This window comes from Anser brachyrhynchus, assembly GCF_964034855.1.
Source record: "Anser brachyrhynchus genome assembly, chromosome: 13".
NCBI lineage: Eukaryota > Metazoa > Chordata > Aves > Anseriformes > Anatidae > Anser > Anser brachyrhynchus.
Window position 1 is genome coordinate 13,506,949 of NC_137708.1, and position 14,914 is coordinate 13,521,862.

At 40.6% G+C, this 14,914-nt stretch overlaps 2 long non-coding RNA genes across 3 annotated transcripts in view; one reads left to right on the forward strand and one right to left on the reverse strand.

Moving 5' to 3' along the window:
• Positions 1-284: 284 nt before the first annotated feature.
• On the reverse strand, positions 285-14,900 carry LOC308177196. The gene is made up of 4 exons (XR_013938937.1): positions 14,588-14,900; positions 14,005-14,196; positions 4,596-8,081; positions 285-3,975 (listed from the first exon to the last, which is right to left on the reverse strand). It is a non-coding gene; the product is annotated as an uncharacterized lncRNA (long non-coding RNA).
• The window catches only part of LOC308177193, a 40,029-nt gene continuing 35,982 nt past the window's right edge, over positions 10,868-14,914 (forward strand). Inside the window, exons 1-2 of one of the 2 annotated variants that reach the window (XR_013938933.1) lie at positions 10,868-12,827; positions 13,959-14,154. This is a non-coding gene — a long non-coding RNA (uncharacterized lncRNA). The remainder of the gene's footprint in view (positions 12,828-13,958; positions 14,155-14,914) is intronic. The other variant, XR_013938934.1, reaches the window with a different exon arrangement.

The window sequence follows — 14,914 nt, forward strand, 5'->3', positions numbered from 1 at the left end:
CATGTGAGGTTTTGCTAAAACAGCAGCTCAGACATGGAGACCTGACCTATGACTTTTTCCGTGAGTGTTTTTGAGGCACAGTCATGTATATTCTGCAACAAAGGGAACCCGAAATTAAGAAACTCAGCATCGCAACCAGCAGTGAAGTGCCTGCCTATAAATAGAGTGCTTCAGTCAGTTTTAATCCGAGAGACAGCTTTTATCTCCTGACAGCCCCTTCTCTTCTTTTGGCTCCTTCTGTAAACTGGTTCCTCCAAGATTCAGATACACAAACACATTAACTTATTAAGTAATAATTGTGGTAATATAAACAACATAATAAATGATAGAACAAGTTGAGAAATAAATACATACTCATCAAGTGCCGAGATTTGTAATAACCTGCTCCAACTGTACTTTTATTGCAGTCATTCAGTGTAGTCTCACCTGTTTTACCTGTTGCCTTTTTATTTTCATAAAACGATAAACTACAATTATGGTGTTCAGCCATGCCATATTGCATTATAAAATCCAGTGAAGGCATAGCACATGAGAAAAGCTCAGTCCATTCAAATATTTACACACACATCTAACCCGAAACATGTTTTCCTACCTTAAGCATTGTGCTGACTTGAAGCCTACCTTCTCAGAAGACACCTTACCCTCTGTTTGACTATACTTCATGGAATATACACATCCTAGTGAGAAACGAAGCTGAAGGCTTGGGCTACCTTCAGGCATCTACCACGCAAGTATTGCTTGTACTTTGGAAGCTGCTTGTGCTATTGGATGTCCTGCTCGATATGTGTGTCCTCTTAGGTGCCCTAGCTGAGAAGTATCTTTGAAATTGTAAGTAGAGATATCAAGACCAAGAATACATAGATTGGATGTCTTGTCAGCTAATACCTCGTGCTTTAATGACAATAAAGCCTGCTGACACAGTTGGTCCTGGCAAGAAGACTTTCTGCAGTGTGAATGGAGCAGCTGCTGCTTATCAGGGAGGGAAATCAATGACTCAGCATTCATCAGAAGCATCCTGCTGGCCACCACTGCCAAGTGCCGAGTCATCGATTTTCCTCCCTGCCAGGCATAGACTGCTCTATTTTCTTTACACCAAGCTTTAAAATGTTTCCAGTGCCCTGTCTGCAGCTGCCAGCTCCCATTCTCAGTAGGAACACCCCAACACGTGAATTGTGCTGGGTTTGGGGGATAAATCTCAAATTCGCCCAGCGTAGCTTTTTCAAAGTGCCTCAAAGTCAGCGTGTCTCAATCTGCAAATCACCCCTTGTGCCACAATCAGCCTAAATGAGGTGTTCTGCTTGCCATAAACTCACTAAATATTTTTTCTTGTGAAGTGGCAAATGGAACACAATATGCATGGCTCACAGATTCACAGTCACTGAAACAAATCCAACAGCATGCAGCTGTCATCAAGAAATATGTCTAGGAAAACCTCTATAGCCATGCAGTTTCAGCACAGCATGCTAGTACCAACCAGTTCTTCAATATTCAGACAAAGGGATTGCCATATATAGTGCACATTAGAAGTGCTGCCCTTTGATTTCTCCTTTTAAAAGAAATCATCCTTACAGCTGTTCTCTATTGTCACTCGGTGTTGAATATCTTCTTTATTTAAAGAGACCCTGGGAATCAAAAATAGAATCAGAAAGGGGTCTTTGTCTGCCAGTATTAAAATCTTGTGAGTCATGTTTTCCCAAATCCTTCCCTAAATTCTGTCAGGATTCAGCTCACAGCTTGAACTTCAGGAATACTGTGAAGGTGACTACAAACAATGATATTCATTTACAATTTGAAAAGCTCATTTAGGCTGAAATGTGCGATATATTCACATACATCTCTTTTCTGTTTCATTTACAAAGAGCAACAGAATTGCGGAGTTGAACAATAAAGCTTGAAAGCCTTCAGTTCCATTCCATTTTCAAGATGCAAATGAAGCGAGTTCTGAAATCTGCAAACCAGTTTCTACTTACTGATTTTAATCTCAGGAATGGCATATTTTCTAGAATATTTACTTAACTAGAACACTTACTTAAAAATATTATCTCCCTGTATTATAGTTGCAAAGATTTTCAGACCCTTAACATAGCCATTTGCTTCAGAAAGAAGGAAATATGCAAATAAGTTGTTATTTATAATGGCTGCAGCTTGCTATGTTTGTAAAATAATCGTATTTGCCTGTTAATTGACCTTGTGTGCACAATAGGGAAAAAAATAAAGAAATGATGCATGAAAACTCAGAGTAATATTGGATTGCTTTGGAAAACTATATTAAATGTTAATTTTCAAAAATAGTAAGCAATTAATTGCTGCTGTAATGAACTTTTCTATTTTACACTGGCAACCATAGTGTGTTAACAGAATATATCGAGAGTCCAGGCAGACCACGACGGCAGTGTTTGCACCATAATGTGTGCTTTTTGTTTAATTTTAAATTTTCATCTCAAACATTCTCACGGAAATGCAGATGTTGTTGTATTTGTCTGTCTTGTAAAAATCTTTGTTATGCGAGTGCCAGCAAATGTAGTAACACCTAATAAATTATGTAAAGTATTGCGGGATGCTGTACTTGTATGGCCATTTCAATGCACTGTAATTGTTTTCCAACACTTCCCCCACAGGTTAGTCTGGCTTCCAACAGAGGGAGAAGTGACTAACAAGCCAATCAACATGCAAAATATTGAACAGAGTAGCTCAGCGCACAGCCATCAGCCAAAGGCGAGGCGAGCGGGTGGTTGCCGTCAGGACAGGGACTCTTCGCTCTTGGCTTGCTCAGCTTTGCACGTCCGCTCCCCGTATCTCCTGAATCGTAGTTCTGCTGTTTACTGGTCAAAAGAAGTTTTTACCCTTGTCAGCACCGGGTGATTAATACAGTAGGGCTACATTATGTTCATTGCAAATTCCCAGCTGGGAACTTGGTCTTGCCTCTGTTGGAGCTCTGGAGCTGTGTCCAGAGGAACTCAGCCCAAGTCCCCAGTCCTGAGCCTGGACGGTAACTGCTGGCATCGTGGGGATGCGACCTGATGGTGCCATCCTGGTGGTGAATGGCGTGATGGGGACCCTCTTCTGATACGTAAATGCACTTGTCTGGGTGTTGCTGAGTAAGTCTGGTTGCCTTGTACAGTGTGCGATCGTGCTTCTTCCATGCTGGAGTGGTACCTTCCTTTTAACTTCCGTGGGTGTGACTCTCGGAGGCCATTTTCCAGAGACATTTATTTTGTGGCTGAAAAAGTGTTGGGAAAGAAACCCAGGTCTATCACTTAGAGAGGGGTACCTGGAGGGAATGCTCCTGGTAGCTAGTTTGTCCATTGCCTTTCTGCTGAGCCCACCAAGGGAGTATTGGTGTGCCAGTAGCAAGGCAGGAACCACCAGCTCCTTTCTGTGGTGGAAGGAGCTGGCACCAGCAGTTGCGCTGAGCCCTCTGGCCCCTTTCAGACAGACCACACTTTACAGACTTTAAAAGGTAACAAACTTCACTCACTACCAGCTTCTCGTGGATCTAGCCAGCAGTTCAAAAAGGAAAATCTCTGCATTGTATTACAAATCCCCTAAGGCATCCAGCAGGTTTTTGTGTTTCGGTGTTTTTCCCCACACACACACCCTTTATTCTTTTTTCAATTTTCCAGAATTCCCATTATCTACTGCAAGACTGGATGGATATGTACCCATAATTTGGCTCAATTCTCAGATAGTCAGGTATCTACAAGTTGGGAAGCCTTGGCTTTTGCCTGTGTCGGTTGGTGCCTTTCTGTGAAAGATGTAAAATGGTTTTGCTGTATCTTTTCCAAAATGGAATATTTTACAGTCCTCCTCTAGTGCCAGTACACCCTTACGAAAGGGGCTAATCTGTGCTAATGATTGTGTAAGAATAAAATGAAAAAAAAAGGAACACAGGAACTTCTCTTCTCTGAATTTATGGCATTACAGTCCTTCCCATGGCAACACAGATAGTCAGATGGTTAGGTAGCAAAGTACAAGCTGGAAGAAAAAGCAAACAGTGACAGGGAAAAAAAAAAAACACACAGGGAAAACAATGTGATTTTCTCTAAAAATATAAGAACTAAATCGTAGAAGAAAATCCCTGTAAATGATAGTCTGCTTGTAAAGAATATCCTTCAGTGTGTGCTCATTTCTTTCTGTTAAACTAGCTTGTCTAAAACATATACAGAAAGCCCTTTTATATCCCATTATACTGTATACTAAAGCATTCAGGTCTAATACTATTACTGATAAAGAAAACCAAAAGCATATTTACAGAGACTGAATGTCTATAAAGAGCAGATCAAGCAAGTCTCTTGAGAAAAGAAACTCCCATATCAGATTATTGTGTGAAAAAAAATAGCATGCTCATCTCAATTACAGCACCAATTGGGTTTATTTAAAAAGGAAGTCATTCTGTTTTTATATCGTAAAATCACTTTTCTTAAGCCTGTAAACATCCAATAAATTAATTTTTTAGATAAGATCCATTTTGCAAAAAGCTATTTATGAAAAGCTTCAGATAATAATTAGAGAGGATTTAATAACATAATAACTGACTAATGCTAGCACAGAGAAAGTACACTCAATTAGATCCTTCAGCGGAGTTAGTGTTCTACCTCATGTCCTTTGACAGCTCCTTATATAAGCCGAGTTGCTCAGGTCCATCATTCCTACAGCAGTGAAGGTCTGTAGCAGAAAGCTTCTGATTATAGTCTGTTTAGGTAATAACTGAAAAATCCTTACTAATGATTGTCAGGGTGACCATCTAGAGGAGCCAAATACAGTGTCATACTGTCGAGTTATGGATGTTAACATCCAAAACACAGAAGGAAGTTATGCTATTTATTTTAAGCATAGACCAATACTGTCAGTCATATGGAATACTGAAGTTTTTCCTTAAAAAATGTGTTCATATTGTGGCGTGTACTAACTTCAGTCCTCTACCGAACACTGTAGATACTCTACTAAAGTTAGTAAGAGCCTTCTTGTTTCTTACAATGCACTTTGAGGCAGACCCTGAAATTAATATCATTCCTGCTCGTGCAATTCACCTCTGAACAAAATGAGTGAAATGTTACCCTGAGTCTGGTGAGAGAGGGAGAAAGAGGAGGTGGGCCAAAATCAGAAGCACCAGCACAGTACAAGTTATACTCGTTGGAACTAAAACTACCTCTTTACTACTTGAATCTTTTCTAGTGAGATTCAGTTTAATTTTTAAGAACTTCAGGAGAGGTTAATGAAGGTCTACTCCTGTAGCAGACAGAAAGTATTTAAAATGGCTCAAGCCCAAATGCTGAACAGACCAATGCAGTACTTTGGGGCTTTAAAATCCTGAACCAAACTTCCTGCGTTAGCGACATTTGGCCATTCTTGCTCTTAGAAATGATGCTCTTAGCAGTCACTGCTGTGTGGTGCAGTTCTCATACCCATCTGCTGGGGCAAAGTAGCCTGCTCATGTTGAAAGAGATCATACTCCAGCAGATGAACCCACCTCGTGTGCAGTCATGTTGCCTTTCTGTCCATATACTGGAACGTGACACAGAGCAGAGTTAATGTAGAAAAGGAAAAACACAAATACACGCAGGCAGACCCGTCTCTGAAATAGAGTGTATGTGCAAATTAGGGGATAGAATCATAAAACCATAAAGGCTGGAAAAGACCTCCAAGGTCACCTGGTCCAACCACCCCGCTACCACCAGTGTCACCCACTAAACCGTGTCGCTAAGCACCACGTCCAACCTCTCCTTGAACACCCCCAGGGACGGTGACTCCACCACCTCCCTGGTCAAAAAGATCCTTCATATTGAGACTGTCTTTAAGAAAGAAAAGGCAAGATGTAAAAACTGTCAGATATCAACGTGACCACGTCTGTAGGCATTCCTCAGGTGCTGTTAAGACCTTTCCCTTGGCACTGGCTGCGGTGCTAGACCTACAAAGACATAGCTGGTAATGGCTGCAGCTGGCGAGGTGGCGTGTGCTTGCCGACTCCACCTGAAAGACAAACAGTCAGACAGCCGTTATGGGCAGAGCAAAAAACGAAAGAGATTTTTTCGGTCTTTTTGAACAAAAGGGATTTAATATAAGTATATGCCTGACAAAAAAGTTAGCACTTAAATACCTATATAATTGCATGCATTTATATTTGTGGAAGTGTCTTATTGCCACTGCATTGCTATTAAAATGCAAAACAAGTGCAAGCATGTTATGTTTATTAAACCACTAAAAAAACTGTTCAGACAGCATTATGACTTGGGTTTCAAAAGCATAGAAATGGGCAGGGAAAAGAAAGGGGAGGATCCAGAAACCAAATTCTCAGTTTACTCTTTTTTGCTTAGTTACTGGAACAGATAGGGTAGATTATATGCTCCTTTGAGATGTCTGCAGTAATGATCGTGCGTTTTAGAATAAATGATCTCAAAGTGCATTGCAAATTTAACAGTTTGATATCAGACTTAAGTGCAAGATGACTGCAGCTAGGAAGCACTAGGAAAATGGTTCACAGCAAGGGAAGAATACCTTCCCTTTCCCCCCTAAGAAACTGCCAAGGAATCGTAGGTGTGCGGAATGTAATTATGCAGACTGAAATTAGGCCAGTTCACTATGGCTAATTCCTTGTCTTTTACAGAAAGTGCCACAGGATCTTTAATGCCACAGATGATTAGGTTGTCAGCTTTATGTATCAGCTGCAAGGTGGCAGCTCTAGTAGCTTACCCAACAATGTGTCCAGCTTGCAGAGCACGGGGATAAATCCTGCCAGGGCGACGTGCAGCATTTCGCCCCTGTTCTTCGTGACCGCATGTTCCCCAGCAGCGGAGCTGTACCTCCAGTACCTTCTCATTCATGCTTTCAGCTTCAAGTTTCCATTTATTAAATCAGCCCTTCCATCATCATCATTTATGTCCTATTCATACATCATTTCTAGCTATTGTAATACCTCTTCTTGGGATTTAAATAACTCTGACATGGAATAGCTTGTGCAGTCTGAACAAAGAGCCTTAAGCTAACAGAATAGCTTTATCTAAAAGATACTTACAAACAAATGAAAGGAAAATGTTGTTTGTGTTCTTTTTGTGTTTTGTGAATAAGAGTTATGCAGGAAGAGAGCTATTCAGCACCGAGTACGCTCTGCCAGGAGACAGATGCAGCCCTAGCAGCTGAGGGAAGTTGCTGTGACTTCAAAATGAACTCTGCAAGTCCTGGAAATGTTCTTAACTGACCAGATAATTTCATGTCTTCAGATTTTGGATGATGTCTTGGATATTGGCTAAAGACCTGATAACACTGAGGTTGTTTTAGCTTTTAGCTTTCTCCTCTGTTAATTTTGTTCCATTGTTAATTTACATTTCTGGGTACCATACTTCCCTGGTCTTTAGCTGCTTCTTTCACAAACCTTCAACCAGTCAGCTGTGGTCAGTCCAGCATCATACCCAGAGTTTTAACTGGAAAAACTGTATTGCTGCCATTTCTTTGCATTGCATGTTGTGCAACATCCCAAATGGTCTGCTGTGAGGTCATGAGATACAAATAGGCCATTGGGAATCCAGCACAGACTTCAGCCAGTAACCACACACAATCCTTGCGCTCCAACCATTTTATTGCAGAGGCACTTTTTGAGCAAATGTGTAAAAAAATGAAAAAAGCAAAAGCCTGGTGCATTGGTGGAGTTGTGCTAGAAAAGAATGGACATTGGTAGACTAGGAGTGGTGTCCAAGAGGAATTCCAGCTGTGCCAACAGGCTTCCTCCATCAAGTGTCCATTGCTCTTCTGCAGGGTGGGAGAGGTGAGAGAAGGACAGTATAGATTCGAGAGAGGAACATTTCATTCATACTTTCAGTATTTCAGGTCCAAATTTCAAGTGGATCATCAGAAATGACTTTCCCAAACTTGTCTGACAATGAGATCCTCACTCCACTCAAACCCGTTCTTTCTTTTCCACGTGCTCCATTTTGCTGTGTGCTTCTCGGCATTCCATGATGTGTAAAGGTGATGATGTATATTTCCTTTATAAAACTGTATGTTTTTACCTTCGTATCCTCTTTGAAGGTGGTTCATAGCATGTAGCAGGGCTGTGTCTCTGCAAAAGGGAGGACCCGTTTCCCAGCCTGTGGGCAGGACACAAGCATTTTGGTTTCCTGCCGCTTACTCCTGCTCAGGAAAGGTGATGACAGTGGCTAATCCCAGTGTAGCTGGCATCTTGGCACTCAGCACTGAAATGGCACTAACTATGTATATTTAAGAGTACAAATATGGAAAAACCTGGTTTCTAGAATTTACCACCTGTGTTTCTGTCTTTCGAAAGGGCAGTAATGCATTCTTATGTTTCCCATTAAAAAGTTGTATCATAATAACTTACTCCAGACCGCATACACCTTCCTTTTCTAGGTCGCCTGGCCACAGAAAGATGTTTTCAGATTCCTAAGTAAGGCTGTTTGGGGTGGGGACTTGCAATGCCATTCTTTTTTTGCTGTAGGAGTTCCCGTGTCTGTGCTTTGGTTTCGTGTGATAATTTAAGCACAGATGTAGAAACACTTCTTCACTGGATCCCTGGAAGTGGGCTGGCAGTGTTCAATTGTTATTACATTAGGATGAATCGAGGCTAAGCATACTGAGATCACCCTTCCCCCAGCACTCTGTAGACACACACAGACACAGGCACACACACAGGCGCACACACAGTGTTATCTCTGTTTGCCTTACTAATGTCATTGTGCAATATTCCATTTTCCGCTCTCTTCGTGTCCCCAGGGTCTGTAAGAAACCCCTGCTGGACCTTTTATCCACCCACTAAGTCCAGATTAATTTATTATACTCCATCTAGTTTTTGAACTGTTCCTTCTAAATGTGTGATGGGGCTTAGGGCTGTGCAAAGGGGATTCAAGGATAAGGGGAGAAAACATCCTCAGGCTCTAGCTTACAGTGAAAGGTTGTATTACTGTACGAACACCTCAACTATTATTATGCATAACCATGGAAGATGATGCAGAAGGAATGGCTGATTAGAGCTCATATTTAGCTAAATTAACATCTCAAGTCCATTTTTTTGTTATAAATCTGAGTTCATCATAATCTAAAAGCAAATATTTGCCTTTAATATCTCTGATTTATGCATAGAATACAGTGTACTGTTCATTTCCTTCTTAATTATTATTATTTTTTTAAACAGCTTCCAGGCAGAAAGTCAAAGCCTGCTGTGTTTTATATTATACTCTGCAACTCATTTTCCTTTTTTTTTTTTAATAAAACATCTAATTAATCCATGTAATCTGAATACTTTCTGCTTAAACTCAAAGTGCTCATGAAAAGATCTGAATGAAAATGCAGCTAATTTGTTGTACCTGTGAAGGTAATAAAAAGGTAAAAATATAGGGGGAGATGAATACTTAATTATTTTATGCCTAGCATGTGAGTGGTGACTGAAAACATGATAAGGGTACCTACAGGTGGAAAATGCCTGGACAAAAAGGTATCAAATGAAATGGAAATGATCCTCCTAATTTTTGTCATCTCATTTTGTGCATTGCGTTACATAATGTGGTCCTGATGGTCTTGCATATGTGCCCATAAAACTGCTATTGCTTTTCCATTTGCAGGAGGCCTCAACATGACCTTTTTATAGGATCCTGATATAAAGAAGGCTTGAGAGGTTGTTACAGCTCAGCCCTCTTTATCTTGCACTGAATACTACAAATGATTAGTTACGTTAGAAGTTCCTTTATGTCTGTCTCAGCATCTTCTCCTGGGGAGAACACAAACAAGAGGAACTGGAACCAGCCCTGTCTTCAGAAATGAGGAGTGTAACTTCAGGTGGCAAGGTCTGAAGTAAAGAAAAGGAATTGGAGAAGTGTTCTTGGTGATGAATTATCACCAGCCCAATTTTTAATGGAATGTTTGTCAGGCTTTTTCATGAAATACCAGCGGCTCTTTAACATCTTTAAATTATTACCTAGACAATTTCCAGTAACAACGAAGTTGAAAATCGATGTAGGAAATATTACCATAGTAAAAGTAAAAAGATGCCTCCAAATGGTAATGTACAAAACCTCACAAGGGAAAGCTTATTGCCTATGAAGCTTTCCCAGTAGAAATATTATAAATCATACATAAGTCAGGGTGTGAATGAGAAAAAGAAAAATAATTACCAAGATACAATTTAGAATCGCTTCAAGTGTTCGTGGCCTGGCAGAGACAAATAGAAGATGTTTGTTAAGCATGGTCAGCAGAGACGTGGCATGTCACAGTTCTGGGCAGGAGCTTAGAAGACCTTTTCTTTTTTTGGAAAAAATATATTAGATACATTTCTCTGCCCTCTTGTGCATCTGCACCAAAATCAGTCACAATGCATCCCTGTTAAGCAGCCGTGTAGCCAGTAGAGAGTCAGACCCATTTTTTCCCCAGGAAATCTCACCTTTGAGTCAGTGTCAACTCTGCAGTGCAGTCTTGCTTTTATCTGTTTTTTTTTGCAACTGAGACCACCAAAACAAAAAATCATACATGGCTCCCCCTCTGGCACAGACTTGGTCATTCACATTTAGAGCCCAGCATGAAATCTCAGCCTGTTGTACCGGTGGCAAAATTCCAAATTACTTAAATAGGAGCAGCAGCCTTCTGATCCCCCTGTTTCGCTAACTACAAGATACCATTTGTTCCTGGCATTGACTATTTACACTGCAAATACAAATGGGCACATTTAGAAGTACCCAGGAATGTCAGTGTTGCCAAATGAGTAGATAAGTTATCTATAATTTTCCTAGATCTAATCTGAAATTAGGAAGAGGATTATAATCACTGATAACATACTAAGGTTTAGTTCTTATTTATGCCTGGGACCACTTTGTCTGCATATTGTACAGAACAGTAAAAGTAAGGATGTCTCCATCCTTCACCCACAGTTTTATAAATTCTATGGTGAATGAGATACAGCAGGTGGCAAAAACAGGACATGGGTGGCATGGGAAAATGAAATAACAATGAAATAAACAAAGTTTAGCAGAGAGACTTGGGCTATATTTTCTCCACAAAATAGCTCTCCTGAACTAGAAGCCACTAGAGATACGCGCCTTCTTCTTTGTAATTATGAATGGGGCCTTGAGCACGGCCAGAACATGGACAGCAACACAAATAATAATGGTGACTGCATCAGTTCTCCAAGAAATATGTGCACTTGGAGTGTTTTGTAATTAACGCTCAAATCAAAAACAGTTCACAAGGTCACAGAAGCAGCTCATAGCGAACACTGCATATGCCCAGATTAGTTTCTGGTGCAGCTGAACCCAGAATGCCTGATTCCACTCAAATGGAAAGCTTTTTGAAAGGTAGCAAAGAAAAGAAAGATTTGCCAGCTAGTTTTATTTTTAAATCACCACCGAATCACGCACTGGTGGTGCAGAAACCTCATGTATGTATCTTCAAAAATCTTTGCTGAAGATACATCCTTATTGCAGAGTCACCAGATCTCATCACTGGCTACTAGGTGCCTTCATCTCCAACAAGTTTCATGGCAAAAAAAATGTTAAACCACGTTTTATAGTCTACTCTTTAGCAGTTGTGTCCACATCTAATTTTGGAATGCCTTGCTAATAAATATAAATTTAAAAATAACACCCCTCCTGTTTTTAAAATACATTTGGGTGTATATCCATGGAAAAGAAAACCAGGCACAAAAAAAGCCCAGTAGCACACTATGGAATGTTCTTCCAGCAGCAGTGTCACCTTGTTAGGGGAAGCGTGTTTACACGTGGATTTGCATCATGCGTGCAAATTAGCTGAGCTCATGAGCACATGGCCTTGCCACATTTTGATACTTTCCAAGCATTCCCTCTTCTTTCTTTCATTTTTTTTTTTAAATAGGCTTTTCCCTCACCTTAGAGATTGTATCTGTAGTAGATTTTAACTACTGTATCATAATATTGTATTGTCCTAGTATCAGTTATGGCAACGAGCCTCAAGAGATGAATTAAATTCAGCTGTTCCTAAGCTGATGCATAGCTTGTACATTAGTACTAGTGGTTCAGTTCATTTTTGTCCATCTGGCCAAAAGTAAGCGTCATTTTGTTAGCGAGGGGAAGGGAAAATGTAAAATCCTAGGATAGAAGTTGACCTAAAAAAGGGAGTTGTAAGTTCCCAGTCACCTGCCAAGGTGGCTCCACATGGAGCCTCCTGAAAAGACTGCGGATGACACCAGAGTTGTCGTTCCAAAGGTTCAGGTTTTAATTTACACAAGGACAGAAGGGTGGATGCTAGGCTAGTTACGAATTCAGCTGTGCCCTATTTCAGTCTGAGACAAAGTCACATTGCATAAAGATAACTCTGTATGCCTGATTCAGGTAATTTCTGACAGTTTCCATTTCCCTCTTCTCAGCTTGCTTTGGTAGAAAGCAAATGACTTATGGAGGTTCGGGTTCTGCCTTCTCTAAGCATACTGCTTGAGCAGGTACAACAAAAGCTGGTAATTTTCCTACTCTTAAAGCATATCCTCTCTTTATTTGATGAGCAGGATAGCAGTTTCCTGGTCTGTAAAACCCTGGAAGAGCAGCTGGCCAAGGCTGTAAACTGGCACAGGTACTGGCAAGTGGCTCAGGCCTTCGTCCCAGCTGGCAGGTTAGATAGGCTTCCTGCCTGGGTTATGGGATGGGAGGTTCAGAAAGGCTCTGTGGGCTGGGATTTCTGGGCTCTTACAAAGAGTTGAGCGTTGCTGCTTAACCTGCAGAAGATAGGTGGTGCTGGCAGCTGTATCCTGTTCTTGGACTGAAAATAGCAGCTTGTTCTGGAGGTTTTTACACCAGAATGCTGGTGGCTGTCGCCCTGCCCGATGAGCTTGCGTGTGATGCCATCCACTGCTGACGTGCGAGGTAAAGGCGTTCTTGCTGTTGATGCTAACCTGACATTATTCTGCACACAGCTCATAACTGGTCCGGGGGTTGCTGTGTAATCCTCACCTGCAAAGCCACACACTCTGCTGCTTTCTCCAATCTTGCTGTATAATAGGGCAAAAGAAACTTCTCCCACTGCAAAAACAGAGAAAGCTCTTACAGGGGCTCACCGTAGCCTACCTATTGCCCCTGCATGCAGTGCTGCAGGCCATCCTTGGGTAGTGGCGTGTCCCTTTCCTTTCTTAAAAATAAAAGAGATAAAAAATAAATACTAAAGCACACCAAGCTTCTTTGATTTCAGTTAGAAGTGTACATGTGAAAGCCATTATATAATGGGACTTAGAAAGCATGATTTTGGGAAAGAAAAAAAAAAAAGACCTTGTTTATCTTTGGATTCCACCAGGAAAAAGATAGTGTTGCCTTTTAACTTATGTACCGACCTTTACTTAGTCATACTTTTATCTTTACTTAATATTAATTTGGGTCTCGGCCTACTACCAACACTTTTTTTGTTGTTGTTTGTTTGTTTGTTTTTCCTCTTCCCCGTTGATGTATATGAGTTCACGCGGCAAAAACTTTCCTCTAGAAATCTGAATTCAGGTAATTTCACTCCTTTCTGGTCTCAGGAAGGACTGAGCCTTGCTTTATGCTGAGGCTATGAATTCACTCTCTGCTCTGACCTGCCTTCAGCCCCAGCTCATTCAGTCTAACTGATGATTGCATAAAGACTATACTCTTTTATCTCAGCTAACAGCCTGAATGTGAGTTTTAAAATGAAATGGTTAGATTATATTTGAAGCTTTCAACACATATTTACTAAGCGGTTGCCATTTGTGTGAGGGGAAAGGGCCTAGGAGACACTGAGACAAGCACAGAAGTCGTGGCGCCGTAGCAAAGCTAGTGGGGTAGACAAACCTGCACACCAGTTGGAAAGGAAAAACTTTAAGACAGTCATCCAGTCATACATATATTTATATATGTATAAATCTAACACAATATATTCTTTTACAGAATATATGACTTATTCTTTTATAGAAGAATATATATTTCTTCTAAAAGAATATATATGTATATAAGTCTTACTCTTCCTTACACAAAACTTACTGATAGGAATCACACATATGGAAACTTTTCCGAATTTATATCCCCGACTGACCTGACAGATGTCTTCAGGGAGGATTGCTGGTGCAATGCTGGGGATAAACACGGCTCCAGCAGCTCGCTCTGACTAAACAGGAGATAGCCGAAGCCAGGGCAACTCCGTGCCTTGTTCTTCTGCCATGTGTCACCTTTACTGAGAATAAAGGTGAGTCAGAGACTGAATGTCGTGCCGAAATTACTTCTGTTTCTGTTAAAACAAAAATGCAAGCTTGTATAAGATGGTAAAGTATGTACATGCATACTGTGTTCTAGCATGTTTGAAACTATTTTCAGAAGCCTGCTTGAAGTATATCTCCTAATGCAAAATGTTGCAAAATAATCCTGTAAAGCATAGTTGTTTACTAATAATAGATATTCTAAGCAAAGTTGTTTGAAGTGCTGCTTCACAGTCATCTGCTGAATTGAAAAATCCTTTACAAACACTGTTTTTACACTTCAAGGTAACAGTTAAATTATCTAGACCGAGTATCCCACACTCAAAATTCTACTTTGCGTTGGTACAGGGAATACTTATTTTAAGCACATCCAGTAAAATACATATTTTAAATGATATTTTACAGTTCAGTAGTTTCTCTAACCTGAAGATCCCAAAGTGCTTCTCAGATGGAGATGAAGTTAGCTTAGGAACAGTCCTATGAGCACAATTATTTTCATTTCACATACAGAGAAAATGAGCGGTGAAAACTGATGGCTTGCTCAAGGTTGCACGCAGGTGCTGGCAGTAAGAACAGAACCTGCTCTTCTTGCCTCCCACTTCTGTGCTTTAACTAGAAAGCCCCTAGCAGGCTTTCCACATCATCCTGTGATTGAGCAACTTTCATTAGATCAGTGGAGATTCAGGAATCCTGAGCTAATTAATGCTCTGGCACTTCTCAAAGCCTCACTGCTCTTTACCTCTGATGGTT